The 26,468-nt window shown below is 42.9% G+C and overlaps 1 long non-coding RNA gene across 1 annotated transcript in view; it reads right to left on the minus strand.

Moving 5' to 3' along the window:
* Positions 1-5,968: 5,968 nt before the first annotated feature.
* The window catches only part of LOC118915575 (uncharacterized), a 94,680-nt gene continuing 74,180 nt past the window's right edge, over positions 5,969-26,468 (minus strand). Inside the window, exons 2-3 of the long non-coding RNA XR_005026123.2 lie at positions 23,788-23,961; positions 5,969-6,030 (exon numbers count right to left, since the gene is read on the minus strand). This is a non-coding gene — a long non-coding RNA (uncharacterized LOC118915575). The remainder of the gene's footprint in view (positions 6,031-23,787; positions 23,962-26,468) is intronic.

The following is a 26,468-nucleotide window of genomic DNA, read 5'->3' on the forward strand; positions in this document are numbered from 1 at the left end:
TCTGAAATAGAGTTGGGACCAAGTAAATCTCTCTTTTGATCCTCACAACAGTGTTCTCAGGAAACACAGCATTCTAGACAGTGCATCTGCTGTTACTATAACAACAGAAAGGCAGAGTCTAAAGGGAATCCTCTGCACTAGAGGGAGGTCCACAAACCGGGAGGATTCATAAGTTCCCCTCCAAGAAGCCAAAGGTGAATTTTCATTAAAAGAAGCAAAACTTGAAGAGGGTTTCGATGTGTGGTCAGAATTTGGGGAAGGTAGCAAGGTAGCTCAAGATTTATAAGCTGTTTCTTGACCAAAGGTGTGAAATGGCTGTCAAAAATGTCACCTATCAGAGCTATAGGGAAACATCCTATTGATGGGGTGTGTGTACAGAGTTGAGAACTGATCAGGGATGACACCAGATGGACGAAAGAATCATCCTGCAGTTAACTGACCCAAAGATAAATAGCATCATCTTCAAAGGGAGGTGAAATTATTAGCCTAGGGGACTAGACCTCCCTAATCATACAGGTCCTTAGAGATATTGAGAATGGTCTTGGGCTGTCTATCAAGACAAGTATTGACATGCTATGTTAAAGAGCTGGACATGGAAATTAGTGTCAGTGACTTTGCTTATTCCCTGCCTCTTCCTTGCCTTAGCTTCTCCGTTATTGGCTTGTTCTCAGGTCCTTGACCTTCTTGGTCTTCTTGTCCAACTTCCCATGTGAGACTGACCTCTGTTTGCAAGTCCACTGCAGCCTATCTGCCATTCCAAGGAAACTCTATCAAGTAATGAATCCCACTTTCCATTCCTAGTCTCTTGGTTTCAATTTCTCCCTACTGAGGCCCTAGCTTGGCCTCAATGTGGAGTTTTCAGACTCTCCCTGGATTGAACTCGACCTCTTTTATGGTCATCAAAATGTGTCATTGGCCAATTAAGTTACTGTCTAGAAGGAGAGATTAACACCCAGCAAGAAAATAAAGAAGTACATAAGTAAGATAAATGGCAATTTCTGTAAGTGCTTCTGAAAGAGATAAGCTAAACTGAAGGAAAAATGGAGTGGAATGATCCTGCTTTTAAAGGGTGGTTGGAGAAGTCATCCTTATGGATGTGATTTTTAAGTTGAGACCCAAGAAGGGGAGAAGTGACCTGTGCAGAACCTTGTGGCACATGAAAGATGGTGTGGTTGTAGAACAGAAAGACCAAGTGGGGCTTCTCAGCAGGGAGCTATGGCTGGGCTGTCTTGAGATGAGGGCAAGAGGTAGGTGTGGGCCAGATCTTTGGACATTTACAAGTCATGGTTAAAGAATTTGGATTTCATCCTAAATTTCATGGCATATTGTCACAAGGCCCGAAGAGGCCTCTGGGACTCATCCCATCTGCCAGGCTGAAGGTGATTCTTTTGCTTTTTATCCGTGCACCAAGTTTTGCAAGTCAACTTGACTAATGTTTGTTTATAATCAGTGAGTAAGCTGCTACTTTAATACTGCTACCCTGGAAGAGTCCCCTTCAAGGCATGTTAAATTAACTGATGTGAATAAAAACAATGAATAAAAATACCTCTCTCCTTTAACGAGAACAGTAACTTCTGTTTCCCTGGGCTTTTTCAGTCCCATAAGACCTTTTACAGCCAGAGTGTGTTCTGGTTCAAATGCTAAAAACATAGTCTCATCTCTCTTGTTGGGTTATGTTTTGAGAAGCCATTTGAGATCAGTCTTTTTGAGCACAGTTCTCAGCAGCTGTGGCTAAAACATACCTGGCATCACTGCTAAGCTGGTCATTTTTCCCTGAGGCTGTTCTCACACAGAACCAAAAGGGGCTACCGTCCTTAATCTGACATGTGGGCCCTCCAATTTGGGGACTGTTGAGAGAAGAAGCCCCAGAGTTTGTGTTCTGTAAGGGTCTACCCTAATCTCAAAGTCAAATATTAGGTAAAAGGCCACTTCCCTAACTTGCCATTTCTAGAGGGGTTATAACAAATTTACACAGGCACTTTCTGAATCTGGTCATATGTTCTACATATACCATTTTGTGGGTATTTGATTCCACATGCTTATTACTTACTGTACAAAGAAGCAAAGTTGTGCAATGAAAATTGGATTTTATTCCAGTTCTGTAATGAATTTGTTTTGTGACCAAGTAAAAGTTGTTTCTTCTCCAAGCATTAATTTTATTTACAAAATGACCTCTATGGCTCTTTCCAGCTCTATTACTCTATGAATCTCTATCAACATAGACTCAGAAATAATGCTTGTGTTAGTTATGGTCATCGAAACTGCTGTTTCAAATAGACCCACAACTGTAAACGCTCGGACAAAACAGAATTAATTTCTCTCATACACAGTAGTCCAGGCCTGGTGTTCTAGATCAGCTGACAGCCGACAGGTCACCTTGTTGGATTCAGGGGACTGGTATAATGATACCTGCTTTAAGGTCTTTAAGGTCACTCTGCTAGTAACCCTTCTATCCCATCAGAAAGGGCTAAGTTGAAGTTGAGGGCCAGAGATATCCTGCAAGGTAAAGGTAGCAAAGATGCTCCACATATTCTCTTTCTTCATTCCTCTGGCAGGAGGTTCAACACACAGCCTCACTAGTGGCAAAGAGGCTGGGAAGGGCAGTCCCAGGCCAGATCCAGACAGAACTCCATTACCAAGAAGGGGAGAAAGGATTTGGGGGGACGGATAGCAGTCTCTGCTACATGCCTAACACCTGTATGGTGCTTCAAAGTCTATCCAGATTTTCATCTGTGGAGTTTTCACCACAGCTCTCTGATAGTTATTAAGATCTCCATTCTATAGAGGTGAAAACTATGTCTCAGAGAGATTAAGTATATAATATATGAAGTCTCACAACTAGAGCTAAGCTTCAATTTCAGGTCTGTTGGTCAGTGCTTCCTCTATTATAAACACTAAATTGAAATATTTGCATAAGAAACAGTCATTAGCATAAATCTGCATGAATATGACGGGGTGTGAAGAACAAAGAGGCATTATTGTGGAAAGTAATAGGAGCAGCTAAAGCAGGCTACAGCTCTCTGGATAAGCTTGGTCTCCACGTATTAAGAGGACTCTGGATAACCTGAGAGAATTTAAATGAATTAAAAAAAAAGAAAAAGGGAGCTGATGAACTGTTTGCAAACTGAGGTAGTTACTCAGCTTGCTCTCTGTTGGTCTAAAAAGAACATCTAAGGACAGAGCAATGGCAAGAAACTCTGAATGGAGGGCAAGGCAAAACATTAAAGGCCAGAATCTAAAAAAAATGAAAAATAAAAGCTGTACACTGTCATCCCACACACGGAGAAGTGAGCAGGTTTGCACGGGCAGCAGAGTTGCAGATCGCTAGAGAGAAGTCCCCCCACCCACCTCCACCCATCACCCACATTCACGAATCATTCTCTGGTTCCACTATTTTATGCTCACTATGAAAACCCAACCATAAAATGCCAATAAACCAACCTCACGTCTTTTGAAAGAGCGGTGAAGCAATTTCTAAGCACCATCTTGAAAAATTCTATCTACCTGGGTTCTTTCTTAGTTTAAGCCAAATGTCTATGAAAATAAAGAATCCCTGAAGAATATATTAGGTCCAATTATTCCTAGTTTTAGTCTTCATAAAGAATTGAGGAAGTCACATTTCAGGATTATTTCTTCTCCATCTCTCTCCCTACTCATAATAATATGATTTCCAAATGCAGATTATTTAAAAGTAAAGGTTCCCTTTCTCACAAACCTGTCCAAAACTGGTCATTTTTCAAAGGGATGGTAGTTTCACGGATTACCAACTCTAGGTAAGGAAGGCTGCCATGAGGCTCAGAGCTTGGCCATCGCTCGAAAGGCTTACGGATGGACTCAGAGAGGGGACATCGGTAAGGCCCGCCAAGTCAGTTATAATGTGCAGATGTGACAAGGTAATTATTATTTCATACAGCAAGTTAATACAGTTCTACTTGTGCCCTTTCTGGAAAGCATAGGAAAGCTCATCAATGATATGATTTCTCATGGAGAATTTTAAGAATTATGCCACCCTACACCTTATCATGACAAAGTTCTTGGCTTAGTCTCCCAGACCTTTCTTCCTAATTCATTTTTATTCTAGACACCCACAGGACGTATGGAGACATCACTGGCTACCTTTTGTCATCATTTAAGGGAGGCTAGGAATTCTACCAAACTATACCAACATGGTTTTTAAAGAACCTAACTATAACCAACTTACTTTAGCAATTTTGAGTCCTGTTCTACTTTTATATCCAAGTCTGTCATCATCGGGTTATATTTATTGAGCACTTTCATGTTTACAGCATCGAATTCAGTAGATAGCGGAGCAGAAAGAGAAGCAGAGGATTTTTACAATCTAGAGAAAAGAATCTAAATCAACTTCCAAAGCTAATAGCGTGTTATAAATGCAGTTCATCCTAATGCTAATTTCTCTGGTCTTTTGTTTACACAAAAAAGCTTCAGGCTGGTTTTTGGTGTCACATTTATCACCCAGTAGAATATAAGCAAATCCCATTACACCCAAATTCAGCCATCCAAATGAACCGAAATGTGGATTATGGTATCTCTTTACACAGCAATTGCTACTTGAAAGCAGAAACATAATTTCAATGTTCAACAAATACAAAAGAAAAGCAAACAGTTTTTCTCGCAATTCCTGTTTTGACTCTCTCATTACCATCTAAGCCTTTAGGCTCATCAGCCACTATGTAGAAAGGGGGAAAAAAAATGTGTTAATGTAATCATAAAATGACCCCAAAGCCAGGAGATGGTGTTAAAGTAACATGTGGAGGTGGGATCTCGGGTCAACAGCATACCTCTTCAGTCAGACCGTTTAGCTGGTCTCAGAACTCGGCAGGTTCTCAAATGTTCCCATCATTACCTAGCTTAGAAGATGCCCCTTCTTTATCATAACACCCACCACGTTTCATAACATCAGCTCCTTCATTCTTTTCTTCTTCCCAAAGACAAAGTAAAGCCTCAGTTCCAGTTTCAGGATAGACCAAGTTCTAGGTGACAGGGTCAGAAGCAACAGTGACCATATTTATTATACTTGTTCAGGGACTTTTAAGAACACCAGTCTGACAGGGTGAGTGCAGCTTTCAAAGACATCAAAGACCTGGTGTGATTTTCACACTGCAAGAATCTAGGCAGGTATGTGAGAAACACATCTACAGCAACTTCAATTAAAGGAGCCACCTTTTCAAACTTAAAATGCCCTGGGGGTATGTTCCGTTAGGTATAAAATTTCTCCCTTAAAAATGAAAAAAATCTGGTTCTCTACAACTATCCCTTCCTTTGGTCTCTTTTCTTAACATATCTTATGTGGTGAGCTTTGCCAACTTTTATCTAAATTACACTGCCCTTTTTGTTAGATGTGGGAATTCCCAAACATCTCAAGGCCAATTATAAGAGCTCAATCTCAACTATTACCCATTCATCCATTTATTCACTGACTATTTATTACATGGATAACAGACTACACACACACACACACACACACACACACACACACACACACACACACACACACAATCTTGGGGTTTGAGAATTCCCAATACATAGCACTTCTCTTCCTCACTCATTTCTCACTCAGCTGAGAAATAAGACAAAGAAGTAATAAATGAAAATCAAGTTATCATCTTGTTCTGACAAAGCTGCTCAAGGAAACAAGGTGTCAACTTACTACCAAATACCAGACTTAGAGAGATGCGCTGACCAGCCATACGGGCTCCAAATGAACATGGGCCTCCCTGCAGGCTACAAGTCTTGCCACCTGGCCAAGGACAGTCCAGAGCACACACCTACAGACCTGAGTCTAAGAAAACCGGGAGGGAGGGGCAGAGCTATGTATGCCCAGATGTTTAGTCCCAAACCCACCAGTGAGTGAAGGGCTGGAACAAGGCCTGAGTGTCCCGTTTAGCAATGTCCCTTGAAGTGGACTATGTATGAGAGTAGGGCGAAAGTGCCTCCTCCCCCACGACATACCTGAGGGGCTTAGGTTCTTAACCCACTCGGCTTCACTGCTGACCTGGGAGTGCGCTCCTCCTGGAAGAAAGAAATGCACTGTCAGGACATGCTGTCCCTGCATGCACAAGGGCCCCTTCATCCCGAACACCTACTGCTTCTTTGCAGATACTCCTGGGGCCACTGATCCCAGAAAGTTCCAAATTGGGCAGAGCCATGTACACCAACTAAACCCACACTTGCGTTGCCCCAGAGTTTGATGTGGCTCACTCCCTCACCTCCTTCCAGTCTTCAAGCAAATGTCACTTACCAAGGATGCCTTTCCAGACCACCGTATTGAAAACTGAAAGCTTTCACCCACCTCTGTGTCCCCATCCTCTTTCCCTGCTTCATTTTTCTCTAAAGCTCTGATTCCCACTTGACATGTACCTTTGCAATTATAAAAAAGATTAACGAATTTACTTATTGACTCTCTGCCCAGCTGTAAGTAAGCTCTATAAGAACCAGGCTTTTTGATTGCTTTGGTCACTGCTACATTCCCAGTGCCTAAAACAGTACTTGGCAGTTAGTAGACACTAAGTAAAAATTTGTTGGATGACAGAATAAATAGAAACAGTCCTTCAACTGGGTACAATGTACCACAGCCTGGTGAAACCTTTGAGGTAAGATTCCCAGGGGTCCCAGCATCCTCCCAAACCATCCACCAATCCCAGCCACTCCCTGTAAATACTCCTCCTCCAAACTTAATCTCCTTGGGCTTTTTCCCCAGTATTCTATTCCCTGCCTGTGCACAAGGTGTTGATGCTCCTTGACTACATTGATTCTCCAAACTTTGAAACTTTTGTTTAGAAAAGCATCGCAGAACACATGTCTTTAGGGACATAACTATCCAGAGAGGAGAAAAGAGGTGTAGCTGTGCATGCCCATTTCCCCACCCAAATCCTCTCAGTTAAAGTCATTCGTCTCTGATCCCCAACCTTATTCCCGGAGATAGAGTGGGGAAGTATTACACTGATGGATTCCCCCCACTCCCACATGGTAGGAAATGGCAGGTAACAGAAATAAATTGTCCTGCACCAAAAATATTATTTATAGTCTAAGGAATTTATGGTCTAGAGAAACAGAGACATGAACTATTAATAGGAAAGATAAGTTCTATAATGATATAGGTATGAAGCATTATGGGAACATAAACAAGAAGTAACCAATTCTATTTAATTTGCATACATCTGCCAACGTGTTGTAAACTCAAGCTAGTTTTTTAAAAAAAAATTAAATATATGAGCACCGAAATATATATCTGCCCTAGAATAATTCCTTAATTTTGCAGTCCTTTGTCTACTTGCAAATGAACTTCTTATGGCTCTTTGGAGGCGATTTACACCACTCCCCCTTGCCAGTTAGGCATGTGCACAGCCTCACACACCTGCACAGACACAAACACGCACACACATTCTCAGAGACCCACAGTGTGCCCTGTCATCATGGCTTTCCAGAATAAAGACTTTATTTCTAGATCATTCTTCCATCTAGATGTGGTCCCAGAAGACAAGTATAACTGGCATATGTAATGACCATGGGGACTGGAAAGAGTGACTTGCTTTGTGGCTCCTTCCTGCCCTCAGGAATGTGGCTTTTGTGGCTGGAGTTGGAGCAGCCATCTTGGACCATAAGGCGATTTTGAAAATAAGGCCACATGTGGGCAGAACGAAATGGAAGAAACATGGGTCCCTGACACCATCAGGCACCATACTAGCCCTGGGCCCTACTTTCAACTTTTATATGAGAAAGAAATGCACCACTGTCTTGTTTAAGTTTCTGCTCTTTCAGGTTTTTAGGCATTCGCAGACAAAGCAAAGTCCAGTCCCTTCTCTGTCTCCCTCTGTCTCTGCCTCTGACTCTCACACGTGCGCACACGCTCACCCTTACGCTTCTGACATCCTAGAACTCTGCGCTTCCCTTTGTTCCTTGCTGATGGGCTGAGGATGTCTTTCTCCCACTAATTTCTGGCCTCTCTTATCCCTGCTTTGAACAATCACCTTAAATGTCACTTCATCCCAAAAGCTTTCTTATTCATGTCTTTGGCTACTTCCTTATACTCCCAGAGCAACTTCTGTCACCCTCAGTAGCCCTTACCTTCTCAAAAAAGTCATAAGCTTCTTAAGGGCAGGAATCAAAACTATTTTACTTGATAGGGCCAGAATCTAGCAAAGTGCCTGATGCAAAGACACAGCACGCACTAGAAGAGGCAGGCAGGGCATTAATATTCCCATTTTACAGATGGGGAAACTAAGGGGATTTACATAGCACTGCATAAGTTAAGATTCAAACTGTTTTCCTACTGTACTAGGATGCATTCAAATTAAAAAATAACTATGATTCCAGGCACTTGGACATATCCTTCTGTTCCAGGATGTAGTGTGTTCATAAACAGAGCCAGACTCGAAGGAATAATTCACGGAAGCCTGCTGTTAGCTTCTGTCACTACTTAGCTTAGGGCCCAGCACATATTCCACAGTCCTGTAGAGTAGCTAAAGGACCCACTAACCTAGAGGGAGGGCAATCTCAGTCTCTTCAGTGTTAAGCCACAGTCAAGTTTCTTCCCTTATGTGCATTCTTCTGACTCTCAGTTGAGCAATTTTAGGCAAAAGTTTTAGGAGTTTTTTGGTAAGTACCAGATAATAACTTTTATGCAACTGCAGCATTTAACATAAACAGATTTCTAACTTTTCCTACATTGAGTGTGAGCCAACCTGTAAATTTATTTAAATATATGCAAATAGATTCATTACCAGATGAACTGAAAAACATGATAATATTTTATGATATGATATGATATCCTAACAATAAATTCAAGGAAGACAACTAATGTATGAAAACTGGGAGGGACACTATAAACTCCAAGGTCTGCACCACTGAGGGAGGCAGTTAGCAGGTTTTTAAGAGTAGGTCTATCTCCTGCTCTTTCTGCTCCCCTGACCTAGAGAAAAACCTGGTCACATGGGTGTTCATGCAACCAGGTGTTTAACAGCATTCTTCAGGATCTGCTGAGCCGCCTCTGACTCTGCCATTCATCCATCCGCTCTCCTGGAAGCGGACACTTCACACAAGCAGTGTGAACCTGAGCAGGTGAGCCAGACCATTTTCCTCCACTGCTCAGAGCTCTCTGGTAGCTCCCCACATCAAGTGGGGTAAAATCTGCAGCCCTTCCCACAGCCTGCATAGCCCTACGTGATCCGGTCCATGACTACCCACATCCTGCTCTCCTACCCAGGCTTCTCTCAGCTCTTTCCACCACAGCCTCACTACCCTTTAGGGTCATTGCATTTGCCCCTCCCTCTACGAGGAGCCCTCCGCCCAGGTCTGTCATGCCTCACTCCCTTGGGTCGGTTCGGTTCTTTATGAACAGCCATCTCCTTAGAGAGGCCGTCCCTGATCACTAATCTCAGACAGCAGCCTCCCTCACTCTCCCTGCTGACCCTGCTCTATTTTATTTCATAGCAATCATCACCATCTGACATTACAGTAAACACCTATCTATCTTTCTATTATTTGCTTATTTGTTTGTTTATTATCAATCCTTCCCACTAGCATATAAGCTTCATGAGGAAACAGGCTCTGCTTCTCTTCTTCACTGCTGAGCGCTGTACCTGGCCTATAACAGGCCCTCAGGACACACAGACTGAGCACGAACGCATTCATCCGACAGCTATCTATTCCATCCTAGGCCTTGTACAGGGTGAGTATGACTGACATTGTCCCTGTTGTCATCATACTGACAGTTGGAGAAGAAGCTACTGTTTTTCAAGCATTCTGGAGAAAAAAATCATTTTGCCTCTGGTCTTAAAAGCTCTCTATCAATGTTAGAGGAACTATATATCTAAGATTTTACTTGGTTCTATTATACAGAAGGTTGAAAGAACAAAACACCCCTTAGGAATTTTAGCTCAGCTTTCTGTTGGTTCTTCTTTCCCTTTATGGTTTCAGCAGCTATCTAGCTATTATCTCAGCTATCAGGTAGAAAGAGACAGCTAACTTGTCAGGTGGCTTCTCCCCCAGTTCCAATGAAATCATTTGATTAATTTTAGTGTCTAGGCTTAGTGTTGTCTCGGCTAATTGATATTATCAACTACATGAATATCTATAAAACATATATATAAAGTAAAGAACAATGTAAACAGCAAACAGGACTCAAGCTATCTTCTATAGTAATAGCTACGATAAAAACTCACACTGAGTACTATCTGTGTTCTAAAAACTACAAAAATACATGCATTTAGTATATCACAAGAATCACAGAAGTGACTCCCTTTTTATACAGTAGGAAACGGAGGCACAGAAGGACATAACAACTTGCCCGATGTCACCCAGTTCTTTAAGCAGAGAGGCAGGAGTGGCACCACTGCCTGGCTTCTGTTTGTTAAGGCTGGTGGGTTTTGCGGCTCTTCTGTCTAACTTGGCTTCTTCACCTGTGGGCACAGTCCCATCTTAAGGTGCAGCCTGGGTTTTCCTCTCTCTTTCGTGAGTCTTGAGACTCTTCTGCTGTTCTCAGCCCTGCAGTGCGCTGAGCAGCTGCTCTCCTTAGATGACTACGTGCTTCTGGCTCTGAGACTCCATGTGACACCGCCATTCCCTCTGATAACACTGATAGAGGAAGGAATCCGTCTGTGAGTCTGCTCCAACCCGATTCTAACCTCACCTTGAATTAGACTTGAAAGTAAGACCTTTATAGTTATTAGGTCTGTGCAATACAGCAACCAAATTTTGGCATATTGGCAGGAACGGGCCAGTGATGCAAGTTTGGGGCCTTCTGAACATGCCTCCCCCACCCCCGCCCCATGCCCTCATTCTGATTCTGCTGCTTTAAGATGTGGATGAACCCACAGCTCTCCTTTGGCTGTTCAACACATCACACGCAGAGAGCTCTTTACTTCCACTGGTTTTGGTGGGGAATACAGAATTTCTGCCAAGCTTGATTGCTTTGGCCAAAAACTATTTACTGTGGTAACCAGGCACATGTGAAAGGTCAGCCTCACAAGCTATTAAAACTATTATTCTTGGCTGTGCAGCTTTTCTCTACTTGGTTTGAGGGGGAAGCCCAGGTAAGAGACAAGCAGAATTGTGTATCTTCCACCCATTGTAAGAGGACTCGCTTGCCATCAATTGGGGAAATGAAATTTACTCATTTCCAAAGTGCACAGATTAGTCACCAAAGCAAACATATAAAGTAAATTTCCCTCTCTCTTTTTCATTTACACACAAGGACCAAAAAAAAAAAAAAAACACACACATTTGAGCATTTGAGCAACAGTTAAATACACTAGAAGTGGAAAACTGCAAATAAACTTCATAAATGTTCATGGAGAAAAAAAATCACAGTGAACTACAAAATACCAGAAAGGAAATCAATATAGTGATAAACATTGACTATAGTTAGCGGAAACTCATATTTACAGTTCTTTTCAAAAAATAAAACATGTTCCCCAAAGATGAAATTCTTCATATATATATATCAAAAATATGATTCAAGTGTTTATTTATTTGTGATCAAATTATGCTATCAAGAAACTGATCACTCACATTTCCAGGCTGTGACTGGTTCTATGCATCTGAATCTATTATAGAATCTTCTGGCAGAAAGGAATTACTAGAAGTTGTCGAACCCAAATTCTCTGATTCTGGGATGAGGAATATTTAAACCACTCATCCAACAGATTAAGCATTGCTTACCCTATTTTAAAGTTTTCCAGAGATATAGTCTGCAACATATTTTTAAACTGCCTGTTCTAATACTTATTACCACTTTGGTTGCTGGGTAACTCTATAGTGCTTTCTTAAGGAGAAATTCAGGGAAATTCAGGGATTGCTGAAGTCTATAACAGTGACACAACAAGAGTACGAATGTGGTAGGAGAGAAGAAAATGAAGGGAAAGAGAAGGCAGAAAAGGTTGGAACTTTTAAAGAATACAGAGTGAGAGTTCATTATCTAAGAAAGAAATAGAAAGTATGCCTCACCAGCAACAGGGCAAAAGGATCTATAGAAGTAAATTTATCCCATAATTTAAGGATTCAGAGCAGGAATCCTATATCTGACTCAGTTGATAAGGGTGTGAGCAGAAGTGGAGGGAAGAAGGGCTGGGTTCAAGTTATCTACTGTTGTGTAACAAACCATTCCAAAATTTAGTGGCTTAAAACAAAAACCATTTTATTATTATTGCATAAATTTATAGGCCCTGAATTTAGGCAGGGCTCAGCTGGTGATTCTTCTGTTCTATGTGGTGACAGAAGTCACTAGGCAGTATGTTGAGATGAAGTGTTCTGGAGTTGCCAAGGATGATTAATTCACCTGTTAGCCCACTGGCAGGGATGGCTGGAGGGATGGGGCTTAGCTGGGTCTGTCAGTCAGACCACCTAGATGCAGGAGCTCAAGCACAGGGGTGTCAAGGTAGGTGGACTTCTCCATGACAGCTCAGGGTTCTGAGAGTGCTCTAAGGGGTTCCAGAGAAATCTTCAAGGCATGATCTTCCCTCAGAAAATGTAACTTCTATATTCTCTCGGTCAAAAATGCCACTATGGCCAGCCCTCATCCAAGGGGAGAAGAATTAGACTCGCCCTCGAAATGCGAGTAGTGGTAAAGACTACAGCCTTCTTTAATCCACCAGAGTCTATAAAAACCTAGGCAAACTTTTGGGGAAATGATTTGATGAAATGACAGATATACCCAGTTGGGACTCAAAATTAAATAACAATGGCTATGGCTGTTTGTGCCCAAGTAGCTTTACAAATAATGAACTTGTGTAAGAAGTGTTTGTTCACCTGTGATCCTGGGGGGCTCATGCAGTATGCAAGAGCAGGATGAGCTAGGATGGGTGGAAATAATACACTTCAGCCCTCTCTGTGCAGCTGAACAGTTAGTGAGTGCCCCTTCGTGCTGGTCCACAGCATGTTCTGGAGACCTCCAAAAAGCAAAATGACTCTTATACTCTGTGGTGGTACAACAGTTGTAAACATACAGGGGCATTTATGAAATATTAGAAATTCATAAGACTTACTGATATAGGTGTGATTAATCCTATCAGTAAGTGATTAGGGGAAACTTCACAGAGAGACAACACCTAAGCAAGGCTTTCATGGAGAAGCAGGAGTTTGTTAAGTGAACCAGAAAAACAAACAGAATGTGTAAAGACAGAGTCTGAAGAATCATGACATGTGTACGTGTACCTGGGTGTGTGCATGCGTGTGTTTGCGTGTGTGTGTGTCTGCAGCAAGTAGTTTAATGTGTTAAGGAAGGAGAGAGGGAAAATAAAATTGAAGAGGAAGGCAGAGGGCTTCTATTTAAAAAGTATTCTTGCATTATATGTACTTGATTAGGAAAGTTAGGGAAAGCCATTGTAGGGTTTTAAGCAGAGGTCTAACGTGATCAGGTTTTATATTTTAGGAAGATTTTTCTGGGCCATGGTGGGGAAGCTGAAAGTCACCTCTCATGTTAAGTAAAAAGGAAGATAAAGGTAGTTTAGCAATTATTCAGAAATCTTCTCTTACAACTAAAATTCCCCTTCCTTGTACCTCCTTGTTCTTGCTGGATTCTTGGTATATTTACTATTGATGCATCAAATTGTGTTTCTAGCTTCTCTTTTTCTTCCAGATTAAGAAGCCCTTCTCTCTTGATTGGCTAAGAATGTAATCTGCAGTCCTATTTCCTGCTCCAAGAAATGTATGTCTGATGGGAGACACTCTTATTACAGTTTTAAGACCCCCTGGCCCAGTGAGTTCTGAAAGATCAAAGCAGAAAGAAATGCTTTGGCTCTGGCTCAGAGCAGGCTCAAATGCTTGCTTTTTTTATTATATAATTTATTTGAGTTTGACATTCTTTATGTTGTTATTTCCTTCTACCATGTTATAAATCCTTCTTGGGCTGGAAACCACTTCCAAACCTTTCAGTAACTAAGCAGCTCAGCTATAAGCCTATGAAATCAGGCCATCACGGACCAGTTTCACATCCAAGGTAGGTTCTTTATATTAGAGCAAGATTATTTTCTAGGATTAGAGTGGACTTTATACATATAACATATAGTCTTGCACGTGAAAAATTGCTTTTATTGATAAATATGGGTTTGAGTGAAATAACAGAGATAGGTATGTAGAGTTAATTTTTTAAAATAAAAAATTAATGAAACAACTCTAAGAAATGATGGAGATAAGGCCTGTATTCAGGCAACATCCAATAACTTTGAAAGCATTAAACACCTCACTTATGAAAAAGTTCTTCATTCTAATTTTCTTGCATCATCATAAAAAAAGTATACTTATCCTTCAAATTAGCCATTTGAGGAGAAATAAGAACAATATATCCAGTTTGGACAGACTGAACAAGCAGGTATTAATCACTTGTAAAGCACAATTCATTGCAATAGGAGATGGCAGAGCAGCAGCCGGCTGACAGTTCTGCCCATCCCCGTAGGTGGCCTGAGTCACAGGGGTGTTTGATGAACTGGAATGCATTTGTCATGCTGGACACTATTCTGTTTGGAATATCCTTATAGCTGACCCCTTCATGGTGCCTTCTGTTATACAAAAAAAATAAACAAAAAAAACCCCCAAAACCAAAAAACCTGTATTTGCCTTCAAGTACAACAGAGGATGCTTGGTGGAAAATAAACTTTTTAATTAGCAGCTGTTCTCATCATCTAGTTCTTATCAGCACACCATGGTACTGCATTCCACACGAACAGGAATTTTTATCCAAAGAGTTCCGTTCTAGCAAAGAAATATTTTGCATAATGCCTTTTGTGCTGTGCACATGTAACACATTTTCTGAATATCATATCCTTATATTTCATTCAAAAGATTCTGGGGAGAACTAGAACAATATTTTGACATTTAAGGAAAAAACAAAAAAGTTAAAGAAAAAGGAATTTCAACCATTGGAACAATGGATATCAATTTCTGGCTGAACATTAGAATCGCCTGGAGAGCTTTTAAAAAATACCATTACCCATGTCGCACACCTTGGTTATTTTTCTCAAAGTATCCCAGGAGATTCTAGTGCGCAGCCAGGCTTGAAACTACAGCACCAGAAGATTCTTCGGAGATAGATGTTATGCAGAGAGAAGTTTGAATAACAATATTTGAGAATATTTTCTTCAGGGCTTATTTTATTTGAGATTCTTAAATAACATGTAATAATACCATGTAAAATACCTCCCCGCTCAAATCAACTAAAACTTAACAAATATTAAGAGCCCACTGCAAGCATGACACTTTACTAGGTGTTATAAGTTTATGAGAAATGGAGAAAGGCTTAACTCCAGCACGGGAGGATTCAGGGATTCACCAGGAAGCTAATGAGTTCAATTTCAGGGCCATCATTTACACAGAACCTTTCCATGACCACTGGGGGTGGGGGACAGCAATGTGCTAACATGTTCATTTATTTGTATAAAAATCTGCAAAAGTCATATAGTTTTACCACTGTTCTTCCCTCTCAAACTTTCCGACCTTACCTCTCACTGTGTCTGGTGGTGTCAGAGTGGGAAGGGACACTTTTACAGCAAAGGGGAGGCTGAGTCAAGGACAGATCTGGTTCAGTTTCATAGAATATATTTATTTGGTTCATTGTCATTTCTGTGTGTATTTAAATCACTGCTAGCTGACCTAATATAGGAATAGTCCACGCACTGACACCCAGGAATTTCTATCTTTCCAGGGGACCGTACTGAAGCTGGGGTGAATAAAATGACTTGCCTAAGGTCACACAACAACGAGACAATTTAAGATCGCAAAGAGTTGAAATGACATGACTCAAGGCTTGTTTTAATCAGTCCTAGATAGCTAAAAAGGGTACTATCCTGAAGCTCAAGAGAGAACATACTAGAAGAAACAGATCAATATTCCTTTATTAAAACATAATGCAGATGGAAAATACAACTGAATTCATAGATTGATAGACAGTAAACCTATAGGATAAGCATGCCATCCTACCATAGGGTGATGGGGGCAAGGTGCTCTCGTGGCTAGCTGGGCTCAGTGGAGCCAGAACCCGGGGAGTCATCCATGGCGGTGCCTCCCTCTCCTGCCTCTGTCTAGGCCTGGCTGATTCTACTTCCAAAGACAGATCTAAAGTCAGTTCTCTTTCCTCCACAGCCCCAGGCACCACCTTCACCCACACTTTCATCCTCTCCACTGGGACCACTACAATATACCTAGCAGGTTGCCTGCTTCCCCTTCTACTCCTGGTTCCCTTCACTAGCTCTCCACAAAGCTCTCCACAAAGCAAATCAGATCATGTTAACCTTTTTCCTGAGCCCATATACAGCTTAAAACTCTGTAAGAGCCTCCCCTTGTACTCACCATAAAGCCTACAAACTGAGGATGAGAGAGCTGCTGGGTGTAGGGAGCTCTGTTGAGGACCTATGGGGCATGTGTCCCAGGCAGAGAAAACAAATTTAACAATTGTCCAAAGGCAAGGTGAAGCATGATGCTTTTTTTCAAAGAAGGTCAATCATTTGAGCTGATATGGCTCTGCACAGCCTGGCCTGTGTCTCCCTCTGTCAACCAGTTTTATGTCCCTTTCTCTTCTCATCCTTTGCTCACCAACCCCTTTGCTTTACTTTCATGGGTCCTACTCTCATTTGTAACTGGGCTTTGTTAGCGCCTTCACCGGACTGGAGGCTCCGTGAGGACTGAGACTGTGTGATTTCATGGCCAACCCCCTAGAAGGGGCTAAGTTGCTGTTGAATGAATGCTGTTCTTGAAAAATTAATGGAGCTTTCACCCTTAAATGCTTAAGGTTGGCCACCAAAAACAAAGCAAAAAGAAAAAGAAAACCAGGTAAAAGATGCAGACGCCAAAGCTTGGAAGCCTGGGTCATAGCATGGTGGCCTTCCTTCCACATGCTTGCAGGACACATGCAATATGAGCAAGGGGCCTAGAACTAAGAAAACACCATCACCTCAAACTCCTTAAAAATAACCATCCCCAAACACCACCACATCTTGAGGGGTAGAGTGAGCACTGGCTTCCTCCCATGGAAAATAGAAGTAATTAGGCCTTCACAGAGCTGTGAGGATTAAATGGGATCACCCGTGATCATCACCTACGCAGTGCCTCAAAAAACACTAGGATTCTCTATGTTCACATTCACCTCTGCATTTACATCACTCCTCCCCCAGTTCTGTTTTGAGTGAACGCTACTACTAAATAGGTATTACGTCTCAGGCGTGTGGTGTGATCACAAGGACCCACGATGAGGAATGATGAGGAGTGAGCTCCAATCAACCCACGCCCCTCTCCATCTCCAGTCCCTTTGCCTGCACACCCTTCCTCCAGTCCCAGAGGACCAGGTACCCCCACTCCTTGTTTAAGGCTAACCCCTCCTCCTTTGCTCTAAATCTAATCTTCTCCCATCTCCCTCAGTTTCTTCCCAAATTACTCTCCTTTTCTCATGCCTTCAACCTCTTCCTCACCTTTCAGTTTCCTTCACCTCAAACAATAAACATCTTCAACCCTCTGCCCTCCAAAACATAACATTTATCCCCCGACCCTGCCACCTTCTCTAGATGGACCCTCTTTGCACTCACAGTCTCCAATTCTACTGCTTGCCTTCTTCCCACAGCATGCTGGCCTCTGCCCCTAATGTTTCACTGGAAATGCTTCCATCACGTCCACCAAAAAGTTCCATATTTTAAAAACTTTAAAGGAAACTTGTTACCATCTTACTAAGCTCCTCTGCTGCATCTGGCCACGGTGACTACTCTGTGCTATTTGAAATTCTTTCTCCCTCTGCTCCTGTGGCCACAGTCTGTCCTGCTGCCCCCGTACCACTTCTCTCCATCTCCCGGAGTGCCTCGTTCTCAGACTGGCCCTCAGGCTGGGCTTCAAGGAATTACTTCCCCTCTCTTCAACAACTACCACCGAGATATTAGTAACTTCTAATCTGATGTCTCTTCAGGAGTTTTGACTGTTAATTCCTCTCTTGAAAGTTTCAAAGCGTTTCAAAATGAACATGCCCCAAACTGAACTCATCCCCTTCCCCCACACCTCTTAAATTCTCCCTTGATTCTCCTCATTGCAAGCCGTTGTGACCACACCACATACCTGGGATGTAATACCTATTTAATAGTAGTGTTCACTCAAAACAGAACTGGGAGAGGAGGAATGTAAATGCAGAGGTGAATGTGAACATAGAGAATCCTAGTGTTTTTTGAGGCACTGCATAGGTGATGATCACGGGTGATCCCATTTAATCCTCACAGCTCTGTGAAGGCATAATTACTTCCATTTTCTATACGAGGAAGCCAGTGCTCAGAGAAGTTAAGGTACAGGCCAAGGTCACCAGCCAGTAAGTGACAGAAGAGAATTTAAATGTAGACGTGTCTCCCTAAAATGCCCTTGAGCATCCCTCTCTAACCTACTGTCACCTAATTATAAACTGAACCCTTGTGCCCTGCTGTCTGCGTGGTGCCTGCTGCCTTCCCTTCACTACGCTTCCACACAGTCCCAGGGCACTCATCTCTCTGTGAGTTGGGAAGAGATGCAGCATTTTCATCTTACCCGTTTTCAGGGATCAGTGTGTGAGCTATAAAACAGAAAGTTCCCCTCAAAAGGGAAATACTGGAAGGCTTTCTGAGCTGCCCAAGGTAGCTGGTGAGACCGTTTCAGTGGCTTTAATCACACCAGCAAATAGGGCCAGAGATGGTGTGTTGTCCAGTTTCTGCCAGACAAGTTCATTCTGCCAATGGAATAAACTGGTGAGAGGGTGAGAGACAGATGAGAGAACTGAGAGAGGAAGAAGGAAACATCCAAAGTTTCCATTTGAAGAACCCCATCCAGGACCTTCTACATTTTTCAATTAGTATGAATGGTTTCCAATTCAAAAATTATCAAGTTGAGAAGCAAAGGTCAAGAGGAAAGCTCTGCTGTACACTTCAAGAGGCCCTGCATGCTCAAGAGAGAATTGTTTTTCTCATTCATGTGCCCACAGATTTATTACTTGTCCAATGCCATCCCAGTCCACACACACGCAGTTTTCTAATGACTTCACTTTTTTTCACTTTTCAATATGAACTAAATACTTTCTCATGTGAGATATGTCTTAGCATTACCCTCGCTTCCAAGAAGGATTGTGCTAAGGGTAAACTGCCCTACATATCCAGGCCATTTCTCTGACATGGTCCCTGCTCCATGGATCCTCCATCTGTTAAAGAACAGAGACAAAAAGAAGGAAGCAAAGGTGAGTGAATGAGATTTACAAATGTTATGAAAGGAAAAAAACGTGGAGAGAGGATCTTTCTAGAAGAGAAAGATTTATCTTAATGTAGGTTATTTGACTTTATGGAAAATGAATCATTGATATTTAATATCAGGCTGGAATTCTCTGTTTTGTTCTCAATCTCATGCTCATTCCTGTTATTTTTGGGAATGCAGACCCACACCCTCCTGAACTCAGGGGCCCTAAGCTCTTGATGATCTTCTCTTTCTTATCCTAGTCTCTCTTTTCTACGGGGCCTTCTTGCCGGTAGTTAAACTTATGTAATACTCTCATCTGAAAACCAAACCAACAAACAGAATCCATGCTGAGCCTGAGTTATGCTCCACTTTTCCTCTTCAACCCAACATAAACTGTTCACTCTCTCTCATTTCTCACCCACCCCCATTCACTTCTCAACTCACTGGAATTTGACTATTCAAAATAGTTCCCTTCAAGGCCACCAAACACCCCCTCACTTCCATGTGGCCAAATCCTTAGGATACTTTTGATCCTATTCTTGAAGTATTAGGCCTTCTGGATCATTTTTGTCCCCCTGAAATTCTCTTTTCTGGGCTTCTGTAATACCACGTTCTCTTTCCCACCCCCTCCTCAACCTGGCTCCATTGCTCTTTCTCAGTCACCCTGGTCAGGCCTTTTATTCCTCTCCCTGGATCTTATCTTAAATACTCTTTCCTAGATTCTTTCCCAGGCCCCCTTCCCTTCTCCTGCTCCCTAATTTAACTGACGGACTCTTCTGTTCCCATGGCTTCAGGCACTATGTAAACGTTGATGTCTCCCCACCCTGCACCACTAGATCTTGCCTTTTGGACTTAGAGGAAGACCTGGGATTGGATCCTGGTGGTACTATTTACCAGCTGTCTGGCTTAAGCATGTCACAGACTCTTAGTGCTGCTGTCCCCTCATCTTGACAGAAGACATGAAAACCAAACCTCATCTGCAAGGTGACTGTAAGACCCATCAGAATAGTATACCTAGCACTTTCTCAGTCATCTCATCCATAAAATGAGGAGATCTGCCCAAATTACCTGCCTGGACTTTTTTCCACTTTAAATTCAAGAACTCAGTGATAAACATAGAATGAAAGAATAGACTGTGACAATGCCCTCCTCATATTATTCAAGGGATCATTTGCCAGTCTGTTCCAAAGACAGGCACCAGCCATGCCAAATGCCTAAGATAAATCTTATCTAAATCCACCCAGAAGAGGAGAAGACTTCCCATTTTCCTGACTAGAAAGGAGTAAGACAGATCCATGAATTACACTCACATCGCAACAATACTAGGTAAGGTGAAAATCAGTTCCAATGCCCTTCGTCCTCAGGTGCTTCTAGCATAGAAAGGACCAGCGTTTCCTTTACAAGCAGTGTCAGAACAAAGTATGTGGTTTGGAAAGAGATGATGTTGTGCAAAAGGAAAAGATAAGAGATATTCACCACAAGCCTTGGGTCCACTTTAGTCATACTACATTTTCGGCAGAAATATTCTGATCTCAAAATCTCCCAAATACTGCATGGCAGAATTTCATTCGATACTGTCTAAAAGGCATTCAGTCATTCATTCAAAAGCTTCCAGAAATCATTCGCTGAGTGACTCCTTTGTGTAGGTACTTTGTTAAACACTTGGGATAAAATGCTAAACAAAAGAGACATGATCTCCATTCTCCAGAAGCTTCATTTTGGTGAGCAGAGATATAAAATGTACAAGTGAGACCTGAATTCTTAGAAGGAGCTGGCCATGTCCACAGCCAGGAGAGGTACATCCCAGAAAGAGAGCCGAAGCTGGAGGCAGGAAGGAAGAGGAGAAAGGCGGTGTGCCTGGAGCAGGCAGACAGAGGCGGAGGGAGGAACAGGAGGACACAAAGCAGGCAGGGGCCAGAGCGCAAAGGCCCTTAAGACTGTACTGAGCACCCACTGCTGTGCAAGGCACTTTTCATGGAGCTGAGCGATTTGTGCTACTTTATCACTTTCCACAGTATTTTTCAAACAGAGAGTGAAGAAATCAGTTAAGTGGATTATGATCTACATTGTTTAGTGACGCAATAGAATAAACTAGAAGACAAAATATCAGAGTGCACTGCACGTAGTAAGGACGGGTAAGTATTATTTGTGCGACCTTCGTTTCACTTGTGTGTGCACACACGTGTACATGTGTCCTCGCTCCGGCTTTCTCAACCCCTGCCCTAGTGACATTCTGGGCCTGATGATCCTTCGTTGTGAGGGACTGTCCTGTGCCTTGTAAGATGTTAGCATCCCCGGCCTCCCCAGATGCCCACAGTGCCCACCAGCACACACACACGTATGCACACACACAGCCAGCTGGAACAACCACAAAGGTCTCCAGACACCGCCAAATGACCTCCCCAGTTGAGAACCACAGTACTAGTTGTAAAACCTTTCTGACAATGGAGCCATGGTCTCTAAACTCTCAAAGCAAATGACAGAATGACTGTGTTTTTTGTCTCATGCCCCTTTCTCCACCCTGATCCCTCCCCATGTCCCCTCTATTTTCTCACTTCAAGAAGAAGGCTGCCTCCACTTCCCACCCTTCCTCTCCGTCCATCTCACCCCCCAATTCCTCCTCCTTCCACTTTATGTTCTCTTCCTCTAATCCCTTCTCACTTACCTCCTCTTCCCCCTCAGATCACAGACCAAACCAACTCTCTCATAACATTTTGGAAATCTGTGAATCATTACCTTTGTAGGTAAGGCCCCCGGAGAGAGAGGCAACTGCACCTTGCCGGGCAGCAAACGCCTCCTCCCACACGGGGCTCATTTACCCAGGGCCACACAGGTGCGCCCCTGCGTTGGGGACTCGCGCGCTCTTATTTCCCTCCCTGTCTTTTTTCATGTGTTCTGTATGTCTGTTCAGACACTAGAGATTGTGGAAAGAAACCTCATCCTCTGGCAAAGGTTTGGAGGGGAAGGAGCGGGTGTAGTAATGCAGGAGACATTTTAAAATACATGCTAGACAAAAAAAGCATGCGAGGCACTAGCAGCGCTGGGAGCAGGGAGTGACCGAACAGGTCTTTTCCAGCCCTGAGTTCTTCGCTTCCCCTGCTCTGTGACGCCTCTCGGCCCCCCGCTGTGTGCATCTGCTGTCTGTCGCACACTCGCCCCCTCCCCCTGCAGAGGACGTTCCCTGCCACTGACACCCGCTCCCTCTCCCCCAGGAGGCGCACGCTGCCCTGCTGTGCGCTTCCCCCAGGCCTTTCTCTCTGCTCTCCTGCTGCTCCTGTGTCCACCATCACTCTCTCTCTCTCTGAGCCCCCCTTTTTCATTTTCCACACTGAGCTTTCCAGTTCTTCCTTGTCGCCTCACAGTGTCTTGTCAGGATTTCCCTTCTTTCTCCCAGGAATGAAGCTTCTCCTGCCTCCTCTCTTTATTCCTCACACACACACACAAACACACGCAGACGAATACTTTCTTGTCCCAAATATTCTATAGACACACTAGTGGAACACAGACCGAAATGAATAGTTATTCTTCTCCAAGAGCTTTTGAAAAATGCAACTCTGTGCAAACGTGCTTGCTCTCCATGTGCTGTCTGCTTTATCTCTGGCAGAGGCTGGATTTCCAGAGAGGATGCAGGTCATTCCTCCACAGTCCTGGAGGCTCAGGGTGACCAGTCAAATGTTTTTATAAAGGAAACAGTGCTAGCATTTCGGGTGACACAGGCATCTGAGACTCTCCAGGTAAGCTCTTGAACCTTTGGTCCTGCTGAGCCCTGCTTTTCCTCCCACTCCTCCGACAGAAGTGCCATTAGGCAGACTTCACTGTGTCTCTCTCACCACTTGCCTGTAGGAGAACGGGAAGTCTTTCAAATGGGCCGTACATGCAGCCCCTGTGCTTCTACATTTCTCCACGAGTACCCACCAGACAATGATAAAACCGCATGTCTTGTGTAGACTTTGTGGAACATTCTACCCATTATTCCCTTAGCAGCTTATGACAAGCCCAGGAGGAAGGAAGAGAAAGAAGAAAGAAAAAAACCAAAACTAACTTTGAATGACTAACTACAACTGGGTACCCTTAAGGGTTTTTTTGTAAATAATCTCATTTAACTCTCCCGGGTGGCCATAGAGAGTTGCTACGATGCTCTAGGCTCAGAAAGATGAGGATACTGGGGCCCATGCAGCCAGTGCATAGCAGAGCTAGGTTCAGGCACTCATCCATTCAACAGTTATGTATTCTGAGGCTTTACTGTGAGCCAGGCACTGTTCTAGGCCCTGAATTCCATAGGTTCTCTTTGCTAAGGGAGAAAATAGTTGCATACAAACACACACAACCTGTGTTACCAGCAATGACAATAGGAAAAAAACTATGATCACCTTCATTAGTGGCCAAAGAACCCAGAGCTACAATGGCATGAAGAGTATAAAGAAATAAGCAGCATGGTTATCAAGGATTCTGTCAGAAATCCCTGTTTTGAATTTTCTGCCTTCTGTGCCAGGTACAGCCTCCTTTATGAAAGAATAATTTTCTAAGCCCCTGTTGAGAAAGTCTTAGAGAAGAGACATTTTCAAATAATGACCCAGGCCCAGAGTATGAATGCACAATCGATTGCCTGACCTGCTTGGCTGGGCCGCCTGGTCCTCTCACGCACACACCTGGGAAGGTACCCTTGGCGGCATCAGTCCCCTGAAGGGCTGCACATGATCTGTGACAACCTTTCTTGCTGGCACACACACACAGCCCTCATCTGGTGCCTTTCACTTTCCAGTGTTAGTGCCTTTTTCTTCTGGCCTGGAAAGAAAAAAAAAAAGATTGAAATAGTTGTCTTTCTATTATGGGGAAGGAAATGTCCCTCAAGCTGGGCGAGGGAGGTAAGCAGAGCATTCCGGGTTAACCACTTTGGAAACGCAGGGGCCGTGCTCCTGTATGTCCTCCCACTGGGTCCCACAGGCAGAAGCATGGGCAAAGGGAGTCAACAGCATTTGGATCCTATAAAGAAGCTACTTATAACTGCTAATGTGGAGCAAGATAATGAAAGGAGGCCAGAAAGCACTCAGCAAAGTGATAATAGGGAAATTATGACATCTGTGGCCCTATTTAGTCTCTAGTCAATAAAGCACGCAGCCGAAATAACTCTCCCATTTCCCCAGAACTGTTGGAAACAAGGCTGGTCCCACTACTAGGAAAGAGTTGGAAAATAATATATAAGAATCCATGTTCCAACCCACACTCATGGCGACCTACCATCATCTCCCCTCACCCCAAACAGCATAAGCTCCGAACGATTATGCACCATTTCACAGCCCTCAGGTTTCCTGTATTCACCTGCTTCTGGGCCCTTTTACAGCATATCTATATGCAGTACAGTCTGTTTTTTTCCTGTAAGACTGAACTTAAAAGAAGAGGGTTGCTCTCTTTAAAATCACATTGCGAATGCTCATCTGAGCTTTTTGAGCCTAATGTTTCTATCTCCCCTTTCTGACCTAGACCCAGAATGTGGTGGTTTTCCTTTATTGTGGGAGGAGAGGCTCTTCCTAGCTCAGGAGGAGTGAGTTAAATACAGACAGCTGAGAGAGTGTCTTCGGAGAGCATTGGGGGGAAAGACTCACACACTGCAAGCAATCTTATTTTTTCAGTCTCCTGGAACTGAAATGAAAGCCTTTTTTTTTTTAAAGAGCAAAATCCAAATACAAAGACTTGAGATGCTGGGGTGGTGGTGGTGAATAAGCCAGTCATTTTCGCATGAACATGTGGGACCGACTCTTTGTTAATAAAGATCAAAACATGAGTAATACAGAGTGAGTAGTCATCTGCCGTCATGACATCCCTTCAAATGCATCCTGGGAACAGGTTTGCTGCATTAATGCGAACCAGGATTGTTGTCATAAAATTTCTAATTTCAGTCATGTCTAAATATGTAACTAATCAGCTAATGCAATCATAATATTTCCTCAACTACAATCTGAATTTTATTTTAACCAGCCACCAAAGAAGAGATAGTAATTCTATCTTAAGGTTATGTGCCTTTAAAACAAAATTCAGATTTTGAATGGTTTGTCCTACAAATCGACAGGAGGCATCACTTGAAGAGTGACAGGAGCTTCAGAACACAAGTGCACTCACTCTCAGATTCAATATAAAATCTAATTCTCCACAGAAACCCTGTCCAGAAAGCTAATAAGGGGACATCAAGAACTAGGACTTTTATTTTATTGTGCACACACATCTGTATGTGATACACACACACACACACACTGCCAGTATTTATTTGCAAACTACTCTATTTCAGATGCTAGGATATTTTTAAGAAACCAAACCAAACAAAGGATGTATGGAGAAAGGATTTACTGAACAAAACACATTAAAAAAGGATATAATACTAAACTAGGAAAAGGGTCACAAACACATACAACTGAAACACCTAGTAAGGGCTGGATAGCCACCAGAAGTGGGGGGAAAGCATAAGGAAGAGAGGAAGTGGGAGGACAAGGTATGAATTGTCTAAATTGTCTGAATGACCACAGCCATTTTATCCAAAGTGGTGATCGGGAACAATTTCATAACTGATGCACATTTTACTGGTGCCCTCTCACTCAGCAAAAAGGCTCCTGGGATTATTGAGAAAAGCACCCCAGAGAGAATAACCCTGTCCATCCATGTATTTTCCAATCCAGTTGTTATTTATAAGATGGTGGGATGTATGGACTCTGAATGCTCAGCCTCAGAGGTGGTTGGGGAGATGGACAGCAGAGGGCTGAATATGGGAGACAAGTCCTGCATTTGAGTAAGCACTAGGGATTCAGTAACTGGAGACATTGTCAGATTAGGAAACAAAGGGGGAAAGGAGGGTTGCAATGGGAGTAGGGGAACAAGGGTGACCACGGAATGGCTATAAAGTGATAATTTCTTAAGAGAAAAGAAGAATGGCAAACTGTTAGTCTAACTAGATTCTAACCAGATCTGTAGACAGTTTAGGGAGAATAACCAAGGGCAGACCATAAATAAAAATTGGTATCCTGAGAGCTGGGTTCAGTCTGCAGACATCTTCTATTTGCACAATTTATTATTTAACTCAAAATTCTACAGATGGGCAATTTAGGCTGGGCTTAGCTAGGTAGTTTTTCTCATCTGGGCCTCCTTCTGTCCTTCTACATCAGCAAGCTTCTGCAGGTTGGGTAGATAGCTTTGCTGATCTTGCTGGGCACTGTCACATCTCTTGACGAGGACAAGAGGACTGACTCAACTCTGGTCCACATGGTTTTATATCCTCCCGTAGGCTAATCTGAGGTTGTTCATAT

Source organism: Manis pentadactyla, chromosome 10, assembly GCF_030020395.1.
Source record: "Manis pentadactyla isolate mManPen7 chromosome 10, mManPen7.hap1, whole genome shotgun sequence".
Lineage (NCBI taxonomy): Eukaryota > Metazoa > Chordata > Mammalia > Pholidota > Manidae > Manis > Manis pentadactyla.